We start from the raw sequence: 25,331 nt of genomic DNA, 5'->3' as shown, positions 1-25,331 counted from the left end.
GATACACCCACATATTAACATCCTAACATGCCATTAAGATTTCAGGGCATACACTTAGAGAGCTGTTCTAATAGATCTTGTCCTTGCCCATCTTCCAAACTTTTGTTCAGATCATGCTGAATCTCTGCTGGATCTCTCTTACTTTTCTCCCTGGGAAGACTGCAGGAAACTGGTAAACTGATATACCATATCCCACAGCATGTTTTATATTTCCAGCATCACATTTTCCTATGCCCATTTTGTGTGAACAGGGGCTTCTACATGTAACATATCCAGATGCCAGGATGAGAACTGAAATGGCTAGAGTGACTGAAAAAAAAAAAAAAGAAAGAAAGAAAGAAAGAAAGAAAGAAAAAGAAAGAAACTACCACAACAATCAGCCTTATAGCTGATGTAAATCATCATTACTTCCTCTGACTCCCCTGTAATTCTGACTGTGTCAGCCACCTGAGTCGTGGGTCGTCTTCCTGCAGTAACAAGGGGAGTATCGTGTTTAAACACAGCTCTCAAAAATGACAGTTTTCACTTTGACCACCCTTCTGCATATTTAACAAGATGATGGGGAAGGAATGGACAGTTTCCATACTTTAAAATACGGTATTTTCCTTCAATCCCCCCCTTCCTGTGGGAAAAAGGAAAAAAAAAAAGTAATTTTTTTAAAAGTAGTTTTTATTTCCATCCTTCTTTTTTATTGAAATATAATTTTCATTTCCCATCAAAATCTGAAAAGATAATTTAAGGTGGATCTCTCTCTAGAGAAAATTATAAAACAATTTCTTCAGTGAGGAGTGATTCAGTAAGTGACATTCATCCATACGAGCACATAGGATCTTTTAGTATAATTAGAATGGAATCAGTTTACATCCTAGTGCCTTGTGCCTCCGCTCTCCTAAGGTATTGTCTTTCAACACATTGTACATCAGCTGCCTAGAAGATATTGAAGCAAAGTGTGAGACAATGCAGGGATCGGTCCTTCAAATTCTAGGTCTGTTTCATTGGAAAGTAAGTGCTTTAGATAAGCAAAACTGGCTTGTAAATTTAACGCACTGCCAATCCTTACTTCAGCAATTGCAGACTTCCCATTTAACATTCCCTTCAGATTTGAATTGTTGAATAATTTCTTTCTTCACCTTCTAAATAATAATGTATATTGTTTCTTGCAGAGTTGCTTTTACACTTTGTTCTAGAAATGGCTGCATTATAAGAGTAGGTTTGGTCTTTGTATGCTGCTTGTGAAGTACCGCTTTGATATCTTTCATGTTTAATACCATACAAGTGCAAATTATTTTTGTATAATTGCACTAATTGTCAGGAGTAGCAGACTTTGCAATAAACCATTGGAGGTGGAAGAAACTTATTCTTGCAGGGAAGATTTAATCTGAATTTGCCCCAGAGAAAGTGGAAATATCTGCATGCTTAGCATTAAAGAAACGATTACAGTGATTATGGTTTTCTTAGTTACAGCATTCACAGAACAAAAGTGCCTCTAAGAAATACTTAATGTCTCACTGTGCATTTATCCCTGTATATTCCTGTTCAATTTACTGTATTTTAGACCTTTTCAAATAATAATGTGTGTGTACATAATGGGAAGGAAGAGAAACTATAAACTAGTACAAATCAGAACTTTTCTACTATTTTAAGTGGACCAACAAAGATTTATCTCAACTGAAAGTTTATCTCAACTTGGTTCGTACGTGGATATTTCATCTGATTCTTTTTAATAATTTCCCCGTCTAAAGAACTTTTCAAAACAAAGTGATCATCAATCAAAACAAAGTGGGCATCAATTTCTTTATTCAAAATTAGAAATAATTTCTCTAATGCAGTTTGGCTTTACATGAGTCTGATGTTTCCACATGCAAACCATACATAATAAAAGAATTATTACTGCTATGGTCTCTTTCCCAGAGAACAACAGTGTTGTATTTGATTAAGGCTGAGAATGTGTTTAGCACTCTCTACAAGAATGAAAAATTAGCAAGCGTATTTGTCAAATTCAAACTTTATGGAAAGAGACGAAGTAGAGAACTGCGAAAAAACAGTGCCTCTCTTACGTGAGAAACTGAACAGCTGTTTGGGTCTCATGGGTGTTTTAGAGCGATATGCCTCCCTATTTCATGGCTTACTTTTCTTCTGTTAGCTCTACATGAAACAGTACACATGACTTCCAGCAGCAGTTCCAGTTCATGATGTCCTTGTAAGACAAACAGGGAATTTCTTGTCACAATATTCATCAAGAACATCATTTTTGGCATTGAGGTGGGTTTATGGTTTGTACATTTATGAGAACTCTTTTTCCCTTCCTCCCTGCTCACCCAAAGACTGCCCTCTGCCTGCAACAGTTGGGCCCTCTTAGTTCAGTCCATCTGATTTTTCATTACGTCTTTATTGTTTTCTGTCCATCAAACTGAACAGAAAAAGCTGCCAGGGGATTTTAATCTGTCCTGGTGAAGCTAGCACTTTTCAAATAGTAGCTGCTAATGCTATATGAGCAGGGGCTCAAAGAATCCTCTTGTCCCATAAAAAGACTGTTATGTTTTGTTTTCTATTTTAAAAGCTGGAACTGAAGTTATTCAGTGTCAAAAAATCTTCTATACTGAAAGATTAAAGCTCCCCAACTTCAGCAAGGCTACAAACAGCTACTGTAGTGCTGGCTGGTAAGGTTTAACAACCAACGTAGGAGGGCACTACAACTAAGGATACCAGATATTCAGGTCCTTTCTTCTGATGTCACTTCAGACAAATACTTTAAGATCTTGGTTCCTCATCTGTGAAATGAAAATAATCCCATCTTGTTTCTTTGGATGGGAGGTGCTGTATGAGCCAGTAAGCTTATTGGAGCAACACCAACACTAAATAACTAAACAGTTTTGCTGCAAGACAATGAGTTTGTGTCATAGGTAGCCTGGAAGCTACTCAGCTTGTCTTTTTTAATAACATTAATGGTTCACTGTTTTAGAAGAAGATTGAGAAGTCGTAGAAGTTTTAGAAATTGATTCTGACCTACTCTCTGCTCCAAACTTCAAGGTTTGGTCTGGCACAAACAAAAGGATGTAAATACAATGCACTATGAGACTGCAGGAGCACCAGACAGTGGGCATTTATCAGAGTTCACCAGTGAAAGGCTTTTTATGTATGCAGTAAGTTTGAGCAAGTAGGAAAAACTAATAGCGTTGACTTCAGGAGGCCAGACAGTCTGTAGGCAAGCACTGTGCAGATCTCCAGACCGCCCTGCGAAGGCTCCTCAGTTCTTGCCCTCAACACTGCTATTATTCCCTTGCAATTGCTGCCAGTTGGCTTGGTAACCAGGGGCATATTTGAACAGCTGAATTCTTCCCTCAGTTACACTTGGCACCACTACGGGCTTCAGGGGAGCTACAGGGTGTAACTGAGGGCAGGACTTGGCTCCCAGCATCCACTACAAACCAGGTCAAGGCCACGAAATGCATTTTTATCCTTAATGTTTTAATCCATACCATTAGCACTAAGAACCCACACCACTAACTGTATCACCTTGCCTGAGAAAGCCCGGCTCCTTCGTTTGGGCACAAGGTTCCGCTGTGCATGAAGCTCTGTCAGCGTGCCAGCTGGGGTGGAAAGAAATGCATTTCTTGTACCTGGGGTGCAGCCCTGGTGTCACTCACACGGCCGTCTGCCCACCTATCACACCGAGTTAAGCCAGCTTCCGGAGCTGGAGTTGAAACAGTGCTTTGTTTTAACCACATATTTTTATTTCATAAAACAGAGCTAAGTATCCTGAAACTAAAGAAGTATTTTTTCATGCTGCTATAATTTGTGAAATAATGAGACATTTTGGTCTGTTAACTCCTCTTAAGTCTCACCGCAACGTTATGCTTTGACTTCATTTGTGGTTGCAAAATATTTACTTTTCTCTTTAGCAGATTATATGAAGCTGTATATTTTGTCTTGGGAGATATATACATATATATTTATATATATATATATTTAATCTTAGTAGAAGCCGTTAGTAAAGCTATCTTTGTGCTTTCAGCTGGTTTTGGATCCTCTTTAAAAATATTACAAGAACATCACGGATTTATTTGCTGATGTCACCTCTTCTCAAAAAAGGTTAGGACATCATAATATTTTTATTTTTCACTCTGAAGGTGATATGCAAACAAATCAGTCTTCACATGTATGTGGAATATATTTCTCAGACAAATACTTAATAATAATAAATGTTCCCTCATTAGAGATTATTAATACAAGGTGGTATTCCTGGAACTGCCAAAGGGAGTTAGAATCTTAAGCCTTCTAAAAAGTCAGAGCGAGCTGTTACTAGAACAAACTCCAGAATAAAGGAGACAATACTGTCTGCTTAGGACTTAAGCAGCAGGACACCTGGGATTTCTTTCCATTCTTTTCTCCCATTATTCTTTAGCCTGCATCACCAAAAATCTGACCATCACCCATTTATTAAGTGAGCTGCTATCCAAGCAAAACTGGGAGAGTGAAGATCCAATCCAAAAGCAAACAGCTCCAATGTTTAGGAGACTTCTGTTCCTACATTTGAGCCATCTGTTGTTACAGTGCTGCTTATACAATATAACAATATAACAATTTGATTTAATGCTTGTAAGAGGTTACGATATCTTTTGAAATAAATGTATATCTATTCATATTTGTCTCCCCCCAGCTCTCCAGTGTAAATTCAAATATGATTTCCTCATTATCTGGGAATTCCTCTTTGTCAAGTTTTTTTCTCTTTTAATCAGAGCCCATCTTCTGTAGTCCCTTTTTCTCTTCATTCCCTCTCAGCTTAATACCTTGATGCCTCTATTGCTGTCACCTTGGGCACCTCTCTGTTTTCCCTACAGAAACCCTAAATTTAGTAGCTACTGAGCCTTTTGGGGATAAGTTTGGCATCAAGGGATAAAGGAAATTACAAAGGAATTCACTGCACATGAAGACGCTAACATGCATCATTTCCACAAGCTAAAGGAGCTTTTAGTAATCGTTTTAATCATTCCTGTGGCTTTAACATAAGTCTGCCTAGACTCTCAGCAATTTTTAAGATGTATGGCACTTGAGCCTGGCTGAGATTTCCAGAGTTGTATCACCAGAGCCAAATACAAAGACAATATAATCCCTCTACATTTATGCAGCATTTCCTTTTCCTAATCACAAGGATTTGCATTCACTCTGATGGCCAAGAGATTCTAGAGGAGAAAACTCATGTTTCATTGAGCTTTCTGCAGAATTATCTTTTCCCTCCCCCCCCACAGATAGCTTTTCCCATATACATGGTATTTTACTCACTTATTCTAAAATACACTGTTTAATGTTCCCCTCCATACTGAGTATTACAGAATCCTGTCAGTGATATTCATTTTTCATTTCTTAGTTTCTGTGTCAATTAGTTTACATTTCCTTTATGTCTGATCTGAAACTCTAGACTTCGAGAGAAGTAGATTTTCATAGGTCTTTAGGCACCTAAAGGAAGGCATCTCTTTATACTATTAAGAGGCATATAGAAAAAAAGCACCTAATTCCTGTTAACTGCAAAAGGAAAAGTGTTTAAAATATTTAAAGACTTCTAATAGTTTTATTAGCTCCTCACATGTATTGTAAAGTCCCTAAAAACACTTTTGAAGATAAGGACCTTTGCTTTTAGTTTGTGTGGTGTTTCCTGTTGTGGAAGCAGAGAAAAGACCAAGAAATGAACATAAATTCCATATACTCTGAAAGTTTCTTTGTATTGCAAGAATAGGATAAAGGGATGCTTGTTGTAATTCATACCTGTGAGCATGCACTATCTTTTAAACACACTTCCAGCTATGTACAATCTGCAACGGGGAATCTTTATGCTAAATATCTATATTAAGTGTAAGATTAAAAAAAAAAAAATTAAAGAAAATCAAACTGGACAAAACTGCATTTTTCCCCGTTTCAAAACTTTAAGATAAGAAATTCCTGACCTTTGGTTTCATTCATATATTGTATTAAAGTATAGGAGGAAAGGGGAGGAGTGAACAGGAATTTCTAATTTTTCCACAAGACAAATCCTGGAAAAAGATGAATTAATTTAGGAAAGAACAGATGCATATGGCTTCCAAATGTCTCCATTTTGAGGGGTGTTTGTGAGGAAAAATGATGTGTTTTGTTGTTGTCTTTGATGCCCAGTGCTGATCAACTACTCACAGCCCCAGGATTTCTCAGGCTTAGGTTACACAGGAGCAGCAAAAACTTGATTCAGTGAGACAGGCTGACATTGGTCTTGCATCTCTGAACAATGAGATTCAGTTTTCCTGAGAAATCACAAGCTGCTGCTTTGAAAACAAACATCAAAAGAGACACTAAATTTTTTCAAAGCAAGCATTGAGGTGGTATTACAATAATCACATATGTTTTAATCTCACAGGCACTTCTGTGTCTAGTCAGGGATAAAGGTCTACATAGTAATAAGTAGCTAGTGAAAAGATGTTATATACCAAAAAAAATGGGCTAAGTGAAGTGGAGCACTACATGTTCATTCTCCTTTTCAAAGACCTTAGCTAAAGATTGACCTGTCCCAGTGATAACTTTACAGGAACAACAGATGCTTATAAAGCGTTGATCATGCGCCTGTTTCAGCCCTGTACACCAGAGGGCAGTAAGGCAATACCTATAAGATTTGTCAATCAAATCCACCAAATTTTCATATTAAAAGTAAGCATTAAATTATTCACTCATATTTTTACATGCAGAAGACATTAGACATATGAAAGCAACATCTGAGAAAACACTGATCAGCACTCCTCGATGCCTATATTAAAGCAGTTCATACAGAGTTCAATTTAAATATATGTCTTCCTACACAATTTACACTCCAAACTGAAAATAATGAATTCATAAGAAACCCTGAAAGGCTCATCTCCCATTCTACATTATTTTATTAAAGACACCACTTCATATTCCCTATGCCATCGCACATTTGCAAGCCAAGCTATGCTTGTTTCAGTACAGCCTTTTGGCTGCACGAATACTATCTTGCATTTCTGAAGCTTAGATTTAGCTGATTTAAATTCTCTTGGCTGGAAGTAGGGACATACAGTTTAACTATTCACCTACAGTGAACAAGCTCTGGAAGTAAGAATTACCTCCAGCTCTCTCCAAAATTAAAGGAGAAATTAATTTTGCTTATGTTCATCTCTGTCCTTCAAGGTGATGAGTACTCCTGAGAAATCAGCAGCAATGACCAAGACTATAGTTGATTCATTCATAATAATGTGGGAACTGCATGTAGTAGTTATGGGTTGCTCCAAAACTTGGTATGGACTGTCCTAATTTGCAACTGCTGCTTCAAAAGCCCCAATGGAGTGATTGAACTAATGCAATAATTCACTTGTTCTCACCTTGTAATGACTTATTTCCATGTTTCCTATAACTTTTCTAACTGCTTCTTTACCAGCCATCATTCTCATCTGTACGTCTGGCCCTGCTATATACACAGAATAAGTAATGGCATCTGTTTGGACAGAGGGCTGTATTTCATTCTGTCCCTTCATCAGCAGTCTTATTATTTCAGTGCCCTGAGCAATACTCAATTGGACTTTCTACGCAGGTTTCAAGGTTGCCCACTGGTGACATGAGCTATGGCTTAAGGTGTTTTCAAAGGCCTGGGGTTAAAGGGTTGTTTACAATATTTGACTAGATTACATTATAGGAGTAAAATTTATCCCCTTTATCATCAACCTTAGTATGTTGATCTGGCAAGTAGCCAGGCCCCAATTAAAAGTGTGCATAAGTATACATATAAATATGTACATCAGAATGCTAAGCGAGTGAGAATCAATAGCCACCCTCACAGTAACAGTAGAAAACTATTCCTTAAGTACATTATATAAAATTACAATGGGATCATATTCCAATTGTTTTAATAAAAAGACTACAATATGGGGCATTGTTTAGTTAGGGGAGGCCATAAAATTCTGAAATTAAGCCCTAACCTGTATGTAGCAGAAGGTTTCATATAAATAATGCCAGCAAGACAAATGGGGATCCTTATATATTGCAACCATAAAAAAGCTTATGGAGTGTTGCTTTGCTTATTATGGATTTTATCAGGGTTTTGTTGAGTGAAGCAGCAATTAAACTAAATATGCTGTCCCAGAAACCATTTATGACTGTTCTGTCTACGCAGATCAGACTATACTGAAAGAGACCATGACTTGCATTTCAAAACATGTTTAGGCTTTCTTTTCATTGGTTGTAAAGAACCTAGAATGGGTCTCTTCGCAAGGGATCCGATGAAGCCAAAAATCTATAAATATTTTTATTTTTCATTCCTATCGCACTTGCCTAACCTAGCAGGCACCTTTTCCAAACAATTCTTAAGTTATTTATAATGAGCTAAGGAATTAGGTGATTTATGAATTTAATAATACAATATAGTGTTCTTACAGTCAAAGGATATTTCTGTGTTTGATGAGCTTTGGAACGTCTTGTAGCCCACAGATATTTTTTATTCTGTAAGTTTATCCAGAGTAGTTAAGACTCATGTAAACTTACAAAGAATTCCAGTGAAACTTTTCTTTTCCTGAGGAAGTGTTAACAAATCAGGATCTTTTGAAGGAAAAATGCACAGAACCACTTTTATACTGAGACCTGTCCAGTCCTATGGACAGTGCTGGGGCTGCACTTGCACGGAGTCCCTAAAGATGCTGGAAAACTTTTGCTCACACTCTGCTCCCAAAAGAGGGGTGGATGCAAGAAGGGATCAGTATAGGGAAATCAGTCATTAGAATCTGTAAATAATTAAGCTTAGAGTGAGGTTGGATAAAGATAGTATCTTTCAAAGGAAAATACATTTTCTCCAGTCTGGAAAGACATAGATGCTGCCACAGAATAATTTTGACACTTCATTAACTTTATCTGCTAGCGCTGCCCATAGAAACAGAGATTTTTGGCAGAGTTCTGCTTCACTGTTTATCTGTTTTTTGCAAGGCAGACAAACCTGCTTTCATTTCCGTTTGTCCATTTGTTTTTTATGAAAATAGATTTTAATAGTTCAGCTAGGAATTTTAATATATGAAACTCAACCTGCCTGCAACATTTGTTGTCCATGTTCAAATGTGCACCAACCTAGTTAGCAGCAGCATTGTTTTACTCTGTGATAATCCAGTCTCATCCTGCCATAGACATGTATAACGACGAAAATGGACTCACAGACAAAGACAGGAGTGGATAGAGACAAATTGTGGAAAAAAAAAAGTAAATATGTATTTAACTGAACTCTTCAGTGAAACTAAAATAAAAATATTTCTATTACACAATAAAATAACAAAGTGAATTGTCACAAAAGTGGCAAGGAAAAGTGCTTTTGTAGCTGAAGTATACCCTTCAGTCTTGAAATTTATATTCAGCTCCTCTCTCATAAACACTTTGTTTTACCAGGAACGAATCACTTTCTCTATGCTATATTTCTCCATGTGTAAAACTCACTCTGTTACACTAAAACAGCAAGACATTTGGGACAGAAGCTATGTACTTATGCTTTTTGTACAACCTTGTAGCAGTATTGGCTGATCTCAGCTGGGGCTGCTAAGTGCTGCTTGTAGAACAAACATTCTTAGATTTGGCTTTATTTCACTGCCAGCACTTAAGGTCAGCCCCTAAGCTGCTTTAATATTTAATTAAAATACATCAATATTAAGCTTTGAATGCCAGTATCTCTCTTGTTTCCAAGTACACACTAATTATGTTGTCCTCATTCACAGACCATTTAATTATCTGGTTGTTATCTGGAGAAATTCCACAGTATTTTCCAGAGCTGTGGGTATACTGGCTTTTTCCAAAAGATATCTGCCCTGCATGTAGAAAGTCTTTATGAAGGAAAATTTGACTCTGCCATCTTCCTCATTCCCCCCATGATTTCTACATGGTAAGAAAGTCTGTCATAGGCCTGTCATTGTCTTTAAGTCACTGGTACCTGAAGAGGACCAGCTGTGTGAGGGACCAAAATTAATGCAATGAGAAGATTGAAGTAGATACATAAGTCAGTTACCAGAAGAGTGAAGGTATATACACACATAAGTGCTTGTGCATCACCTAGACACATTGCAATTATAATTCTTACCTCAAAGAAGATATGATCCAAGGCCCTGATTCTGCAAGCCTTAAGTAAGTGCTTCAGTGACTCAGTGATGTTTTGGCTATGCTGCTGATTCTCTCAGTTCCTATCAAGAATCTTACAATGTATGACATCTGCCTAAAATCCCATTTCTGAAAGTCATAAATCTGCAGAACCTCCAGATTCATTTGGGGAAAAAATGTTCCTAGTGCTGTCATTGCACAGAAAAAGACTGGAAAACATGACACAGATGTTTCCTTAAGGCTCAGTAAACAGAAAGCAAATTAAAAAATACCTTTTCTTAAAAAAAAAGTTCTTTAGTTTAAAGACCACATCTTTTAAATCTTACAGGCCAGCCTGATGATTTTTTAATACTTCAGGTTGACAGAACGATCACTGGGACTATTCACAGAGGATAAAGATAAAAATGTGCAAGAGATCTTTGTCAGATCTGGGCCTACAGCCAGCCTCTCACTCCCCAAGAGCATGTCATATGGCACTACTAAATTTGACTCAAACTTGTTTTGGTGAGTGCAAAATTTGCCTAGATCCAAAGCTGGTTCTGCTTCTCCCACTTGAAGTTTTTCATCACATGTTGAAATTTCTAAATAAACAAATACTACAAAGAAGCTTTTATCTGGATGGAGGTGTGTTTAAAAGAAAGTAAAAGGGGTGAAAGCAAAACAACATTGGGAAATTAATCAGAGGCTGATTTCTGAGCTATGAATTACCATAGATTACAGTATTTAGTAAATTCACTACAAATCTCTTCCTTGGTTTCTCTGCTTGGAGGCAGATATCCACTTGCCTCTTCTTGTCTGGAGTAGAATCTGCCCCTGTAAAGCCCCAGGGAATCAGCTTACAAGCAATGGCAGAAAAAGCTGAACAGGATGATTTCCTTCCTCCCCAACATTGTTCCATGCAATGTTGGCAACCAGATCTGTGAAACAACAGTTTAGCAAAGGAAATCTTTGGCAATGACTGCATGTCTGACACCACAGCCCCTTCTTCCCCCTTTTCAGCTGTGTATGCTAAATCACTTTAATTTGTAAAGAAAGCCTGTGTACTAGATGAGAATACACTGTGCGTGGAGCTTTTCCTTAGTCTCATGCAAGCTACAGAAAAGTCAGAAAAAAGGGTAGAGTGCTTTTCTCCAAGTAAAAGCACAAAATGTAAAAATCTAAAAATAATACATGTGAAAGCAGCAGAGAGACCCTACTCTTAATCTGCTAGTACGTGTACAATATGACATGACTACTGCCAGTCCTCTGGGCCTTCCCAATTGATTTTTCCCCCCGGGAGCATCGCTTTTGCTTTGAACTTGGCAGGGATAAAATTTACAGGAAAATCTACAGCATCGAGACAGAAGAATTTTCTAAGTAAACCCCACAAGGCTGGTGAGGTGGTGGGCATAATAGCACTGCTATCGAGCACAAAGACTACTGCAAACAAAGTCCAAGTCAGCCAGGCTTTTTTGAGTATATCTGCTTGAGTTGTTCTGAAAAGTGGAAGAAGCAGAGTTTATAAACAAACCTTTCTGCATGGAGAGCAGATTCTTTCCTCCCAGCTTGTCCTCAGCACAATGCTGAGGTGCTGTCTGGCCCAAAGTGCTCAGGGTTTTCCCTGAGGGAAGGCTTCTCTCCTGAGGGAGGGCTCCTGTCCTCTCACCTGAAGGAAAACTTCTCTCCTGCCAGCTGAGGGAAGGATCTTCTATCACCTGAGGGAAAGTTTCTCTCCTCTCACCTGAGAGAAAGTTTCTCTCCTCTCACCTGAGAGAAAGTTTCTGTCCTGTCAGCTGAGGGAAAGCTTCTGTCCTGTCAGCTGAGGGCTTCTGTCCTGTCAGCTGAGGGAAAGCTCCTGTTCTTACACCTAAGGGAGGGCTTCTCTCCGCTCACCTGAGGGAAAGCTCCTGTCACCTGAGGGAAGGATCCTCTTCTCTCACCTGAGGGAGGGCTTCTGTCCTGCCATTTGAGGGAAGGCTTCTCTTCTGTCAGCTGAGGGAAGGATCCTCTCCTCTCACCTGAGGGAAAGCTTCTGTCCTGTCAGCTGAGAGAAAGCTTCTGTCCTGTCACATGAGGGAGGGTTTCTCCTCGCTCACCTGTCGGAAAGCTTCTCTTCTGCCAGCTGAGGGAAGGATCTCTTTTCACCTGAGGGAAATCTTCTCTTCTCTCACCTCAGGGAAGGCTTCTGTCCTCTCACCTGAGGTAAGGAAGTCTCCTCTCTTCTCACCTGAGGGAAGACTTCTGTTCTCACCTGAGGGAAAGATTCTCCCCTGCCAGCTGAGGGAAGGATCCTCTCCTCTCACCTGAGGGAAAATTTCTCCTCTCACTTGAGAGAAAGCTTCTGTCCTGTCAGCTGAGGGAGTGCTTCTCTGCTGTCAGCTGAGGAAAGGCTCCTGTCCTGTCACCTGAGGTAAGGAAGGCTCCTCTCCTCTCATGTGAGGGAAAGCTTCTCTCCCGCCAGCTGAGGGAAGGCTCCTGTCCTGTCCAGAGCTGCGTTCACCCCAAGGTGCTTTTGTAACCTTCTCATTCTGCATTTAATGAGGTAGTTAATTTGCTGTACAAGGATAACTGGTAGTCAATTTATAAATTGCACCAGAAGTTCCTTCTCTACTCAAACATAACCATAACAATTTGGATTTTATGCTGAATGTTGGAATCTGAACAAGCTGTTTGCAGTTTCATGTACGTCCTTCATATAAGAAATGTTCCCTTTGCTCTTTTATTTTATATGCTACTAATAAAATCTTTCTGTTAGAATAGATTTTCCAGTATATTAAAGTTATGAGTAGTTGATGGAAATATATATATACTAATGTATATGTATTTAAAACTGCAATCAAGTACTTGATTAACGTAAATGGGAAAATTACCTTTCTGTAAATCACTAGTTCCATGGTCACTGTGGATGAGCAGGGCCCTCAGTGGGAGATTTTTGAATACAGAAGCAACTTGCAGTTCTTTGCACTATCTTGAAAAAGGAACTGCTATAGTGTGTCAGGGCTTTGGTTTGTCTACACCAATATTCCTCCTCTGTAAAAAAAGACTAGTAGCAAATATCCTGGGGGAAGGAGTAACATTTCCACCATGGACTATTAGGAAAGGTTTTCTTTTTACTTTATCTCATAGGTAATTGCCTTTATACTCTGATACATAAAGATTGCTTTACTTAACTATTTTTTTTTTAGTCTAGTTTAGATACCCACAAATGGCTTATTGCATTCTTCTTTTTTTTTTTTTTTCCAAATATGGTATGAAATACTGCTTATACTTCCCATAGCAAAAAAAATGCTTATTGTGGGCATGATTTTACATCATTTATTTGGTTTAGACAGAGCCAAATTTACATTTTAAGATGCAGTTTTGAACTTCCACCACTTGATGGCCACATTTAAAAATTTTGTTTCAAATAATGCCAGTGCTGTATTTGGTGAGGTAATGAGCCTAAAAAGTACGTGGTCAGAAAACTATCCAGACAGCTTCCCATACCAAGATTATATTTATGCATATGTCTATTTTGTTTGTGCAAATATTTATGTCAATACCTCTTTGAAACAGCTGCATAATATAACGCAGAACAGTGACAAATACTAGAAGTGGCAATTCAAATGTAACTCTCCAGTCCTGTGACCTTGACGGTGGCTTCAGCATCCAAGGCCTCAGGTCCCATGGCTTCCTCTCACTGCAGCAAGGATGTAATCATTCAGAAGCTTGGAAGGAATGTAGCATTGCCTGTATGTACTTTTTCATACCAGTTTGTGAAAGAGTTACCTGTGACATGAGAGTGGCTAGCCAATCCATCTCCAAATTTCAGTATTGAAAGAAAACACAGTAGAATACTTTTTGAGATTTGATAAGTTTTTCATTTATAAAGGAATGTGGAAATCTAACAGTAATTTCAATCAGAAAAAGGCAAGACACTTCATCTGGAAAGTAGGTACAAAATGGACATTCTGAATGATCTTATTTTTTCCTAAGTAAAACATTAGATAAGTCAAAAGAATTTTTTGGCTTTTGCAAGTTTGTGTTCTGAGCCTTTGATTGAACCTTAACCCATTCTTTCTGAGATCATGATCTAAGTTTTTTACCTAAGAAATGCAAACCTACAGGGTTTTTGACTTTTTATTTACTTTGAAAGTATTGACCTTCACATGAGTCAGGAATATAATCCTACTGGATGCAATTTCCTCTTGGATTTTTATTCTGATCTGGCCTATTTGAAAGTTGTGTTGATTCTGTCATTGCTTGTACTAATTTTTTTATTTTATTTTTTTCTTCTACCACAACCTCTATGTTTCAGGGGCTTACCGGCAGGATAATGACAGTGTTACTTCAGTCAGCATGGTTCTCTTTAATTTGTCTTGAGAGTGCTTCTGCTGATTTTGTAAGAGGAAACCAAATAGATTTATTGTTGCCAAAAAAAAATAATCTTGGGAAATACATGGAGAAGAGGCTGAAATATTACTGAAAAATAATTTAAAAATCTATATGTTTGTAGTGGAATTTGATAAGATCTGGACAATTTAAAAAGCATACTCCTCTGGGTTACTTCAATAATCCCATGTGATATTTTTAGACATTAGAATGTATGTTTTCTACTTAATGGGAAAAAAAATAAATAAACAAAAGCCTTGTGAATATTTTTTTCAGAATGAAGTGTTTTATCTATCAAACTATTTTGGACTGGATCTGGCTTCAAGATGCAAAATGTCCAGTTTAGACAGCGTAAGAAGTGAGCTTCTAAGCTTGCAACATAAATTGCTTTATCTATACTCAGCCTATTAAACAATGAAATGACGTTTATATCTAATCTCCATCTCATGAATTTGTCTTTACAACATCCTAGGAAACCAAAAAACAGCATCCTGTTTATGATAATTAAAATGGTTGGTGGTAATGAATGCAGATATCCAAGTTTTAATGTGATTGAGGTGATGGTACATTTAAAGCAAGCTAGCAGGTGTTGGATCTGAAGCTATAACTTGTGGAGCAGTATTGTACTGCACAGTTGAAGCTGAAGAAGCCCTCAGTGCAACAGTAGTCTCACAAAAATTCACAAGGATCTACAAAATAAAAGATCCAAAGGGAAACTAAAAACTAATTCGGGCCATTCCAGAAGCTGCTTTTTGGAACTCTGTATGATACAAAACTAATTTCTTTACCCGACTCTTTTTCTGTTTAGCTCCATGTGTGTATGAAATGCTGAGCTGTTTATTGTTCATTCCTAATTTTTAGTCTGTTTGAAACTGATAAAAGCTAAAGTTACCTAGTTGCACTTTGGCTACCAGGAGTTTCATACAGTTCTAGTAGTAGCTCATACCTAAAAATGAAGGAGAAGAAGTCATACTGCAATTTTTACTAATCTTTGCTTTCTTCTTTCACTCTTTTTCTCCCTTTCCTCATCCTCCAGTGTGACTGTGGTATTGAATACAGCTGAGACAGAGCTGGTTCCAACCTTTGGTACTTATTTTTGGCTCATTACTTTTTGGCAAAGAAGGGACACTTAAAAGTCGGATGTTCAAAGGCTAAGTGGTGATTGATCAAAAGTCAGCACAGTCAGTGTTGTTATTTTTTCCAAACTCATAGTAATGCTATTGCCTAAGAGCCCACAAAAACAAAGCAATTAGGTTTGCTTGATAGGAGGAATGATGGTGGCAGAACTATCATCAGCATTGAAGCTAGCATGTTTCCATGAGATTAACTTTCCTCTACTTATTTAAGTCTGCCAAAGTCTAATTTATAAAATGACAAGGTAATGCATGTTGTGTTTAAAGTGCATTATCTGGATTATTCCAACTGTGCTCTTCGGGAATGTGACGTTGTGAAATGAGATTTCCACACACCCACAGGAATGAGCAGACACTGTATTTATTAGCCTAGTAAAAATACAATCTTATATCAATAACACCCAGGCTCTCTCTCCCTTTCTTCCTGTTTGTGTTGTGTGTCTGAGTTAGTGTTGTTCTGAGCCAGTGTTGCCAGGTGTACTCGCCAGAGCCTACTCAACTGGAGCTGTGAATAGCAGCCAAAAATAGCTAGCCCTGATCAGATGCTCCAGCAGAGTTAATAATTGAGAGCCAGTGAGAACGTATGCAAAAGACACACACAGCTATTAGCTGCTGGAGCTTTGAACTTGTCCACTGAAGATGAAGTTGTAACTTACATCAGGATGTGGAACAGTGTTAGCTGCCTGTATAGGATGGGTTGTAAGACACTGAGTGGTGATCTCAGGTATTTAGGTTCAGTTGCTGTCTCAAGTCATGGAGCTACTGGGTACTTTTGCTTAGCCAGTACCTTTCTTGTGACTTGATTTCCCTGTCTCTGGAACAGAAAGATGTTCATGAAACTCATTAGAAATTTTGAATTCTAAGAAAAAGACAGTGTTGCTATTTTTGACAGGGAAAATATTCCAGCTGGATTGATTTAGGATTTTGTAATGTTGGCAACAACCTCCTGAATAAGGTGGTGCTGCTGGTGTTCAGGGGATGACATTTACCTCTGCAAAAAATACTAGGTTTATGGGGGACTGTTGGGACTGGTGATATAAATGTGCTGTATATACAGATGCATTTCACTAATTCCCCTTTTAATTTGTGAAAGACCTCTGGGGGTGTTGATGAGGTCCAGAGTATGTGAGACCTAACAAACTCTGGCAGAACTTCCTGTCTTCATTTGGAAACAATTTAAATGCATAACTCAGAAAATGGAGAATATCCATTTTGGTTTTATCTCAGTACATTTGAGTGTCTCTCTAATTCTGATACCCACTTTGCTAATATTTCAGAAAATTAGGTTATGGGTGAGCCCTGAAAAAAATGAGTTTTCAGGGTTAATGAAAGAAGTACATGAGTCTGGTTTGGAACCCATTTAGGCAGTTCTGGAGTGCTTGCTGCAGCTGGTGGGCTTCCAGGAGGGGTCTGGAAAGGGAAAGATTAGTTCTGGTTAGTAATACTGTTGCATGGCAAAGTCACAGGAGCCAGAAATTAAGAATTTCTGTCAGACTCTTCCTAGATAATGACAGACCCAGCAGGAGACGATTGCTTTCTTTGGATGCCAATGTCTGACTCATTCTTTTCTGAACCCTAGTAAAGCTGAATTGTTGGTACTTCAAGAGAGCCAGAGAGCTGCAAAGAGTCTGAAGCTTGAGCATGAAAGAATTGAAAGACTGTCTCTGTGTTATTTGAACTTTAGGAAGGAATGAAAAAAATGTTATCTAGCTACAATGCTGAGTCGTTTTAGCCTTAGGAGCTGCTTAGGTCAGCTGAAAGATTGGGAAGGAAAACATTGACTTGAGTATTTTATTGTGTCAGCAGAGGGTCCCTGCCACAGTATGGGCTGAAACATGAAAGCAGAGATCCAAAGGGAACCATTATCAACAGTAGCTGCTTTAAAAATAGCGTAATTCCTTTGTTTCTGAGGACTGTCTAAAGTCATAGGAAATCCTGCCAGGAACCTACAAGTCCATAGCATTAGTAGATCTTTCATTCGGGAGTTGAATACAATGAAATTTCCACCAGATTCCTTTCTCTTCACTTTTCTCCCAACTTACCATCTAGCCAGGTGGGTGAGAATACCACCTCACAGGTAGGCTTTTCCATAGAAGGTCATGCTTAAAACCTTATAACCACAATTATTTTATCTCCTTGCTCTCCAACATAGCCATATGAACAGTCATGGTAATGAGTAGTTCTACTATGGCTCCATAATACCTTTGCTTGTGTTCTTAAAGATTTCTAGAGTCTGAGCACTGTCTTTAGGGAGGACTGTGTTGGAATTATTTCTTAAAAATCTAATAATATTATTGGATTAATATTGTTATGTGCTTTCTGTCTTTAAATGATTATTTTGTCCTTATAATAACGCTTCAAATATCAAGATTCTGATACTGTGCATTCTGCAAAGGGGGTGGGGGGCAGAAATCCCAGTTTGCTGATTGTAATTCAAAACAGTAATGACCTCTTATTCAAATGGTGTTATCTCAAGTATTGCAATCAAATTCCGATTTGGAAAAAGGAATCAAGACACTTAAACTTTTCTTTCACCACAGTTTAACATTTCTTTCTTTTTTTCACTTACAGTGTCAGGAAGTGGAGATGAGTTGGCAGTATACGGCAGCAGTATATGCCATCCCAGAGGAGGCTGTAAGTAAGTGTAAAAAATGTTTTGTCTTGTCTATTAAAAAGACTTTTACTGAACTCTAAAAAAGTAGTAACAGAACTACCTCTTCCAGCAGTTTAGTGGTTGTTAATAGATGTTGGTATATTGATTATTTTCTAATGGGGATTTAAATTCTTATCTGCACTCTCCACCCAAATGGAAATACTTTCCTAAACTTAGCTATCTGATAAAATTTCTACGAACTCCTTTACATAGGTTGAAATTTGCCACTGTACAAATTAGTAAGCTTGTGGGATGTATTTTTGATTCATATAGCCAAATCCTGTGGATACTGCTCGCTTTGGAGAGCTTGTCCTCCAGCTTCATGTTACAATTCATCTGTTCACCTGTTTCACCACAGAAGTTGTTGTAATTAAGTGTTCTCATACACTAGAATAAATTTAAGAAGCTGTATAAGGTGGCCTTTTGTCAGCACACAATAATTGTTTCCTGTTATTTCTTCTAAAAAGATTTACACAAATAGTTGCACTGCTTGTGATCCTCACACAATGCTATTGTTTGTAATATGGTGCTAACATCAGTAATATAATATAACTTACTGAAGCGAGACATAGTATCTGTCAGGATTATTTCATCCTTTGCTGCTCTTATAATGTGATATTGAGATTTCTTTCCTTTATTAAAATGTAATATCATTTTAAAGTAACTTACAGCTTTTGAATGCCATGATATTCATGTTACTGACTGTTCAAAAACCCTTTTTCAGTGTAGATGCACCCTTAGCTTATTAACAATATTTGCTGTTTTTTCTGGGGGTTCAAAATGCCACTGCAGGACAGATGACATGCTGTGGTATATCATTACAGTCTAATGTGTTACTTCGTTGTCTCAGGTTGCTTTTCTTTGAGTAGTTGGATACTATCAGCTGTCTGTTTCTCATCTATTGTTTCTTTCCCTCAGAAGCTCAGTAAGTGGGAGATGACAGAGCCAACGCAATGCCTGTGTTAGGGAGCAACAGAACTCCGATAGTGATGTAAATTATTGGAGCAGTGTTCATCTAGGGAATTGCAGACAGACAAAGCAGCTCTGAGGAAATGCATCCCTGTCAAAGAAACTTTTTTTCAGCTGAGGCTTCAATAACAGCAGAAGTGAAAAGCAGAGTAATCTGGTGAGGGGGAAAATGAACTGCAGAAACTGTAAGTATTTTTGAATGATTTCGTACATAGCTCACTTATCTGATGAGCAGATTCCTATATGCATTTCTGGACACGTTTTTTTTGTCTTTGAAGAATGAAAATTGCATTTCCTTTAATGTGATGTGTAGGCAGATTATTTCTTTCCTGTTCTCTAAATATGTGGATGGAATATTTTATATGAAGAGTGGAATTTCAAATATTTATAGGGGAGAAAACTCTTTTATTTTGCCTTCCAAGTATACACAAACATTTTGATCTAAATATACACTGATACTTTGGTTGTGTGGTCAACATCTTTCAATGGGACATACTTATAAGCAACTAATCATAATATTTAAGACTGGCTTTTTCATTTCAGTTTATGGAGTTAGTTACATTTCTATTGTTTTCTTCAAGAGTCAACTTATGGGACTATATTAATATCAATTACTTACCTGCATTCACACAAGAGCAAACTCAGTGCTAAAACTGTCATCCTGGAATAAGTTTGCATGGAGTTTTATGACAGTCTGAAACAAATTTTTATGAACAGTTTTTGTTTAGTGTGGTTCCCAGCAAACAGGTGTGTATGTGTTTGTTTCATGGGATCAGTTTTGAACAGGACAAATCAACTCTAGCCAATAGGAGACTAAGGAACTCTGCATTCTGCTACCAAAGTCAGACCACCAGGAAAAATAAAGTAAGAAAGGGTCATCTGGATTTTCTGAAATTAATCTGCAATGATTTCTCATTATATTTTCTAAACAACACTCTTTAGCAATGAATTCAAAGTTAACAGCCTGCTATAGCAATGTTTTTTAGAATTGTTGGTTTTAGAATGTTTATGGGGAACTGTGGCACTGCACCACCCTATATTTTTTGTATGTATCATAAACTGATTAAGATGCCTTTTTGAAGTGAAAAACAGTGATATAACTTAGCATGAGTCTATCTCCTTTGGGAGAATTTGATTTGACTGTATCTTGTCAGAGGCTCTAGATAAATTGTGATTCGTGTAACTAAATAGTCTCATGGAGACTTCTGTTTCTAATGGAAAAAACTTGCTGTGCATATACATGTTACAATTTGATTGACTGTCTTGGAAGTAGCATGACATCCTTGTCTGTACACTTTCAACATACTCAATAGCGTGGTACTGGTTTCTTATATTTGAGATTGCTTGACAGTTTTAAGCACACGGTAAAGAAAGTCTCCAAAGAATTTACCTAAAACTTTGTACTGAATTCAATACAATCTATGGCAGAAGAACAGCTAGCAATTCACTTGGGAAATAATACCTGTTTCCTTTGCTTTCAATGCAATGGCATATCCAATTACACTCCATCTTCACTGAAATGTTTCTGATGTGGGTTAAAACTTTATTGTTAATCTCCACAGGAGCTGTCTTGGATCTCTTGCCTTTATTGTTCATAGAACTTCCCTAGTTAGTTCCTCTTTATTTTAGATTTTATTCTTTTTTTTTGTTTGTTTGTCTAAGGTTGACACTAATCTGAAGCAACCATATGATTCAGTGAAAAATTCAGGTCTTCCAAGATAACAAAGGAAATATCAGATTAGATGGATGCACCAAAAATCTTTTGTGGAATATTTTTAAAGGAAGACCAGCTAGTTTGAAATTACAGAGCTAATTAATTTCTCAATTTTAGTATTAAAAATTATGCATCTGGAATATGGCGGTTCACTCTAAGAAACAGAGATCTAGGTTTCAGTATCTTTGAAAAGATGATAATCTCATCACTTTTCAATAAAAATATGAATGCCTTTATTATATGAAGTATTAAATTTCCCAAGCACTATTTTTTAAATGAGGATTAAGATTCAATGAGGTCATTTCAATTCCCAGGATAACCATATTTCTAAATGTGTTTGTGTACGTTTCTGGCACAAATGACTACACTTTCACTAAACCTGTTGGAACATGCTTATGCTCCTGACTCTTTTAGCAGCCAGGACTGATGTCTGGCCATTCAAAGATGAGAAAAGGTAAAGAACAACATTTATTTCTTTTGAAACAATTAGAGCTACTTTTTTTTTTTTTTTTTGGTGGGGGGGAGGGTAAATACCCTTTTGGTGATTGGAAACCATTTGTGAAACAGTGCTGAGCCACTGTATAATTTATTCAAAAAAGTTTAGCAGCAATATTTGACTTCTGTTTAAAAATAATATTTTGAGGTTAAATTTATCTCTGTTTAAAAGACAATTTAGATACAACATCCTCTAAGTGGAATATTAGATATTTGACCTCTGATTTTCAGTTAAATATTAGCCATTGAGCAAAATATAAATAACCTCTATTAATGCAGTGCTAAATCCACGAAATTCACTTCCAGGTAAAGACTGTTTTTTCAAGAAGTGTCAGTACTCCTATTAGTTTAATTCTTCTGAATTGCATAGAAGAATGAATAGGGTAGAATATTCTGAAACCTGGATAGATTCTGGTCAGGAAAATACAACTAACAGGTCTTAGTCCTAGTCATAGAATTTACATTCCCAAAGTGAATGGATGCCAAAAGAATTTACTGGCTGAGATGGAATTGGTCCTCTCAGTAACTCCTGAATGCAGTCCTCAAAGGAAGATAGGAGTCTTTATTGTCAAAAATTGGCAGTTCAGAGTTTAAGGCCTGTTATAAAGTGAATTCACATTAAAAGTATACAATATTTGTTTCCGTGTTTCACCTGCAAGTGAACTTGTTTTACGATGGTACTAAGAAAAGTGTTGCTCCAAGGGCCTTGTCTTAACAATCGTTAGGAATCAAGGGAAACTTGTCTGCTAGTGGTTAACACCAAAGAATAGCCTTCGTCCTTCTTTAAAATGATGCATTCCATAAGCATGTGGAGAAATTTGATGTTTATCTGACAAGTTGCCACGTATTTGGCCTAGTATTCAGTTAGCATTTGTTAGTGTGCATTATTTTAGTGCACTTCTTATGCCATCAGAATGCTTAGAACTGACATTTCACTGCAGAGTACCTCATAGTAACAATGCAGACATCTTTATACAATTTTCCTCTCCCACATATACAGAATTTCTTCTTTGTAACACAAATTTACTAATTAAATGACCTAGCTGATTAAAGGACTTGCTACAAACAATGTTAGAACCATTTTAAGTGGTGTTAGAAAAAATGGGGGGGATTGTAGATACAGGCAAGATAGCTGAGTTAGTGTTTTATAGATACAAGAAAGCTTTGTGTTGATGACATTGCTTTCAAAACTTTTAGTATATCTCTTACAACTGGTCTGCAGCATTTGGATATGTTTGTGGCCCCAGTAGCGTTCCCTCTGTCTGCAACTAAATAAAGCACTGTGGAACCTCACCAGTAAGTCAGATGAAAACACTCTCCAGCCTTCAGCTGTTTCTGTGCTACATGGTCTTTTAGTTGCCTGAAGAACAATCAGAGAGTGTGGGAATTGTATTGAGAAATCATAAATTGTTTTGGGATTTACTCAACAGACTCTAATTTTGTATGAAATATGTGATTATGGAAGCACATAATAAGCATTCTCTGCTACACTTACAAAGAGTCTTTTCAAATATTTTCAAATAATTCTCTGTTAAGAATTCTCAGATTCTGTTGCATTATATCAGGCCAGGCATACATTTCAGCCAGGTTTCACAGCCGATTCGCTTATCATAGAAAGTTTTTTCCTTTTAAACAAATAAGCAAACAAAAATTTCTAACTGTCTTACAAGTAACACTCTTCCCTTTGTGATAACTGCTGTGCAGTGATGTTGTTTATTTTAAGCATGATGCCTTCCACAATTCCTTAGAACACAGAAACAGGATGAAGAGCATAAGTAGTACCTAACTACAAACAGGTAGGACCCTACTAATGTACGTACTATTGAAGAATTAACAGAGGACGCCTGGTGGTAGCAGCAGGTGGGGACTTTTCACCAACCTCCCACTCCAGCTCCCAGTATCCTGAGCTAAGACTGCCAATGTTAAGGCCCCAAGCCATAATGACGAGTTGGTGACAAAATGGGAAGGATCTATATTAAAACACTGCAAAGATGAGAACATATTCTAAAAACTTCCAAGCCATAGTAAACATGATGCGTTTTTTTTCTTGGCTTAAGGAAGCAGCTAAAAAGTTTACTGCATCTAACAATTTTTAAGCACTTTTAAGATTTAAGATTTAAAATGTATGCTTGTCTATGTAGTATTTTAAGAGGATAACGTGACTTTCTAAAGTAAGAACAGAATGCTCTTGCCTCTTCATGATTTACAGGATGGGAAAAACAGATAAAACTCTAATATTTTTGCTTTGATAATAGGTGGTTCTATGTAACTGTTTAGCAAGGCCATTGATGTGAAGGATGACCTAAAACGAATTATACTGCTTCTGAGACCTAAGGTGGTATATTTATACAACACTGCACTGGAGTAGAATAGACATGTAAACTTACCTAGACACTCAAAACATGAAGTCAATGACACTCAGAATATGAACTGCACAAAGTAGATGTGGCTTATGACTCCTATACTTGACTGTGTATCAGAGGGGCATTGCACATTAATTTCTTAGCATTTTTGAAAATCTCACATTATTTCAAATATTGTAAACTTTTGATCAGCCTGAAAGGAATGACTTACACACATTGACCAATTAATGTTATTTTAATTGCAGTAGAACCGTGAATCCTTAGCCATGATCATGACCCATGTGCCAGGCACTACCTACTCAATTAACTTCTGCCAGGGAAAATTTGCTATGCTGAAATTTATCAGTATTAGTAACTAGAGCTGTGTAGACCACAGAGCAGACTGCTTGATTCTTCTGCTCAATATTGCATTGTAGACTCTAGCTGTAGGAAAACATACTTTTCTGGGTTCAGATCACCAGGGGCTGCTGGTCACTGGTTTCTCCAGCACCTACACTCCATTACCAATACTTAAGCTCCTGTATATTTTGTAATAGTTGTACAATGACAGTGAAGATTTAACTACATATTTTTTGCAGTCACCTATGTAGCCACAAATATGTCACATATTTCATGTAAACTTTCCAAAAACTTTTAAGGGGGACTCTCCCTGAAGGCAGGACTCAGATCTGCAACTGGCAGAACCATGCTGCACAAAAGTTTTCTAGCACAGATGTGGGAGCAGTTGGCTGTGCTCCTGTGCCCCTTAGGTCTTTGCCCTAGAGGCAAAGAGGTAAAATAAAAGCACAGAATTGAGTGGACAAATCCAGAGCAGTGGTTCATGCCATTTATATGTAAAAAAGCATGCCCTATAAAGTTCAAATTTAAAATTTCTGAAAGCATCAGTGAATCTTCTCCTTCTCCTATCCTTATCCTTGTATAGTACTTTTAGTGACTATAAAATAAAACCTGTGGTATTAAATACAGAATGCATGTTTTGCTGTGGTATTCCTCTTCCATATATAGACATCAAGATAGCTACAGATTACTTAATGACAACATTTTGGTCCAATGAATGTGTCAGTAAAGCAAACCAAGCATTTCTCTTAATAAAACATCTTTCAAGCATCCTTAAGGACACATTAAAGTGATCTCCTTAGAAGCTGTACTTAGCAAGCTAATTAACATGATCAGAGTGTGCATTCCTTCCTTATGATTAACTTTATGGCACTGAAAGGAAAATTCTAAGTAGAAGCCTTCAAGTGACACTAAATGCATAGATTCTTATATTCTGTATTGGAATGCATGACACACTGGCTGCAGTTTAAGTAACTGTTTAAAGTATTTTGAAAGCAGCAAGGACATAATTCAACTTAAACTCTGACTTTTCCTCAACAGAAATACACAAGGCATTAAACAACTTGGGCAAACAGTCTGGAAAGTTACATTGCTGTTCATCTTGTTACACTTGGTGTTTTTTATGTAATGGTGAATTATACTCCTTAAAGCTGGGCCTTCAGCTTTTTTTTCTGAAAACATACATATTTACAATATCTAATCTTCAGGATCGTGATAAT

At 37.3% G+C, this 25,331-nt stretch overlaps 1 protein-coding gene across 1 annotated transcript in view; it reads left to right on the top strand.

The window, feature by feature from the left end:
• The first annotated feature begins 12,308 nt into the window (after nt 1–12,308).
• The window catches only part of ANKFN1 (ankyrin repeat and fibronectin type III domain containing 1), a 152,351-nt gene continuing 139,328 nt past the window's right edge, over nt 12,309–25,331 (top strand). Inside the window, exons 1-5 of the mRNA XM_080561186.1 lie at nt 12,309–12,583; nt 13,633–13,808; nt 14,725–14,806; nt 18,153–18,219; nt 19,153–19,388. The gene's annotated coding sequence lies outside the window, so the exon portion shown is untranslated. The remainder of the gene's footprint in view (nt 12,584–13,632; nt 13,809–14,724; nt 14,807–18,152; nt 18,220–19,152; nt 19,389–25,331) is intronic.

This window comes from Anser brachyrhynchus, assembly GCF_964034855.1.
Source record: "Anser brachyrhynchus genome assembly, chromosome: 18".
Lineage (NCBI taxonomy): Eukaryota > Metazoa > Chordata > Aves > Anseriformes > Anatidae > Anser > Anser brachyrhynchus.
Note: the sequence above shows the minus strand (reverse complement) of the source record. Positions and strands in the feature narration are given on the sequence as shown.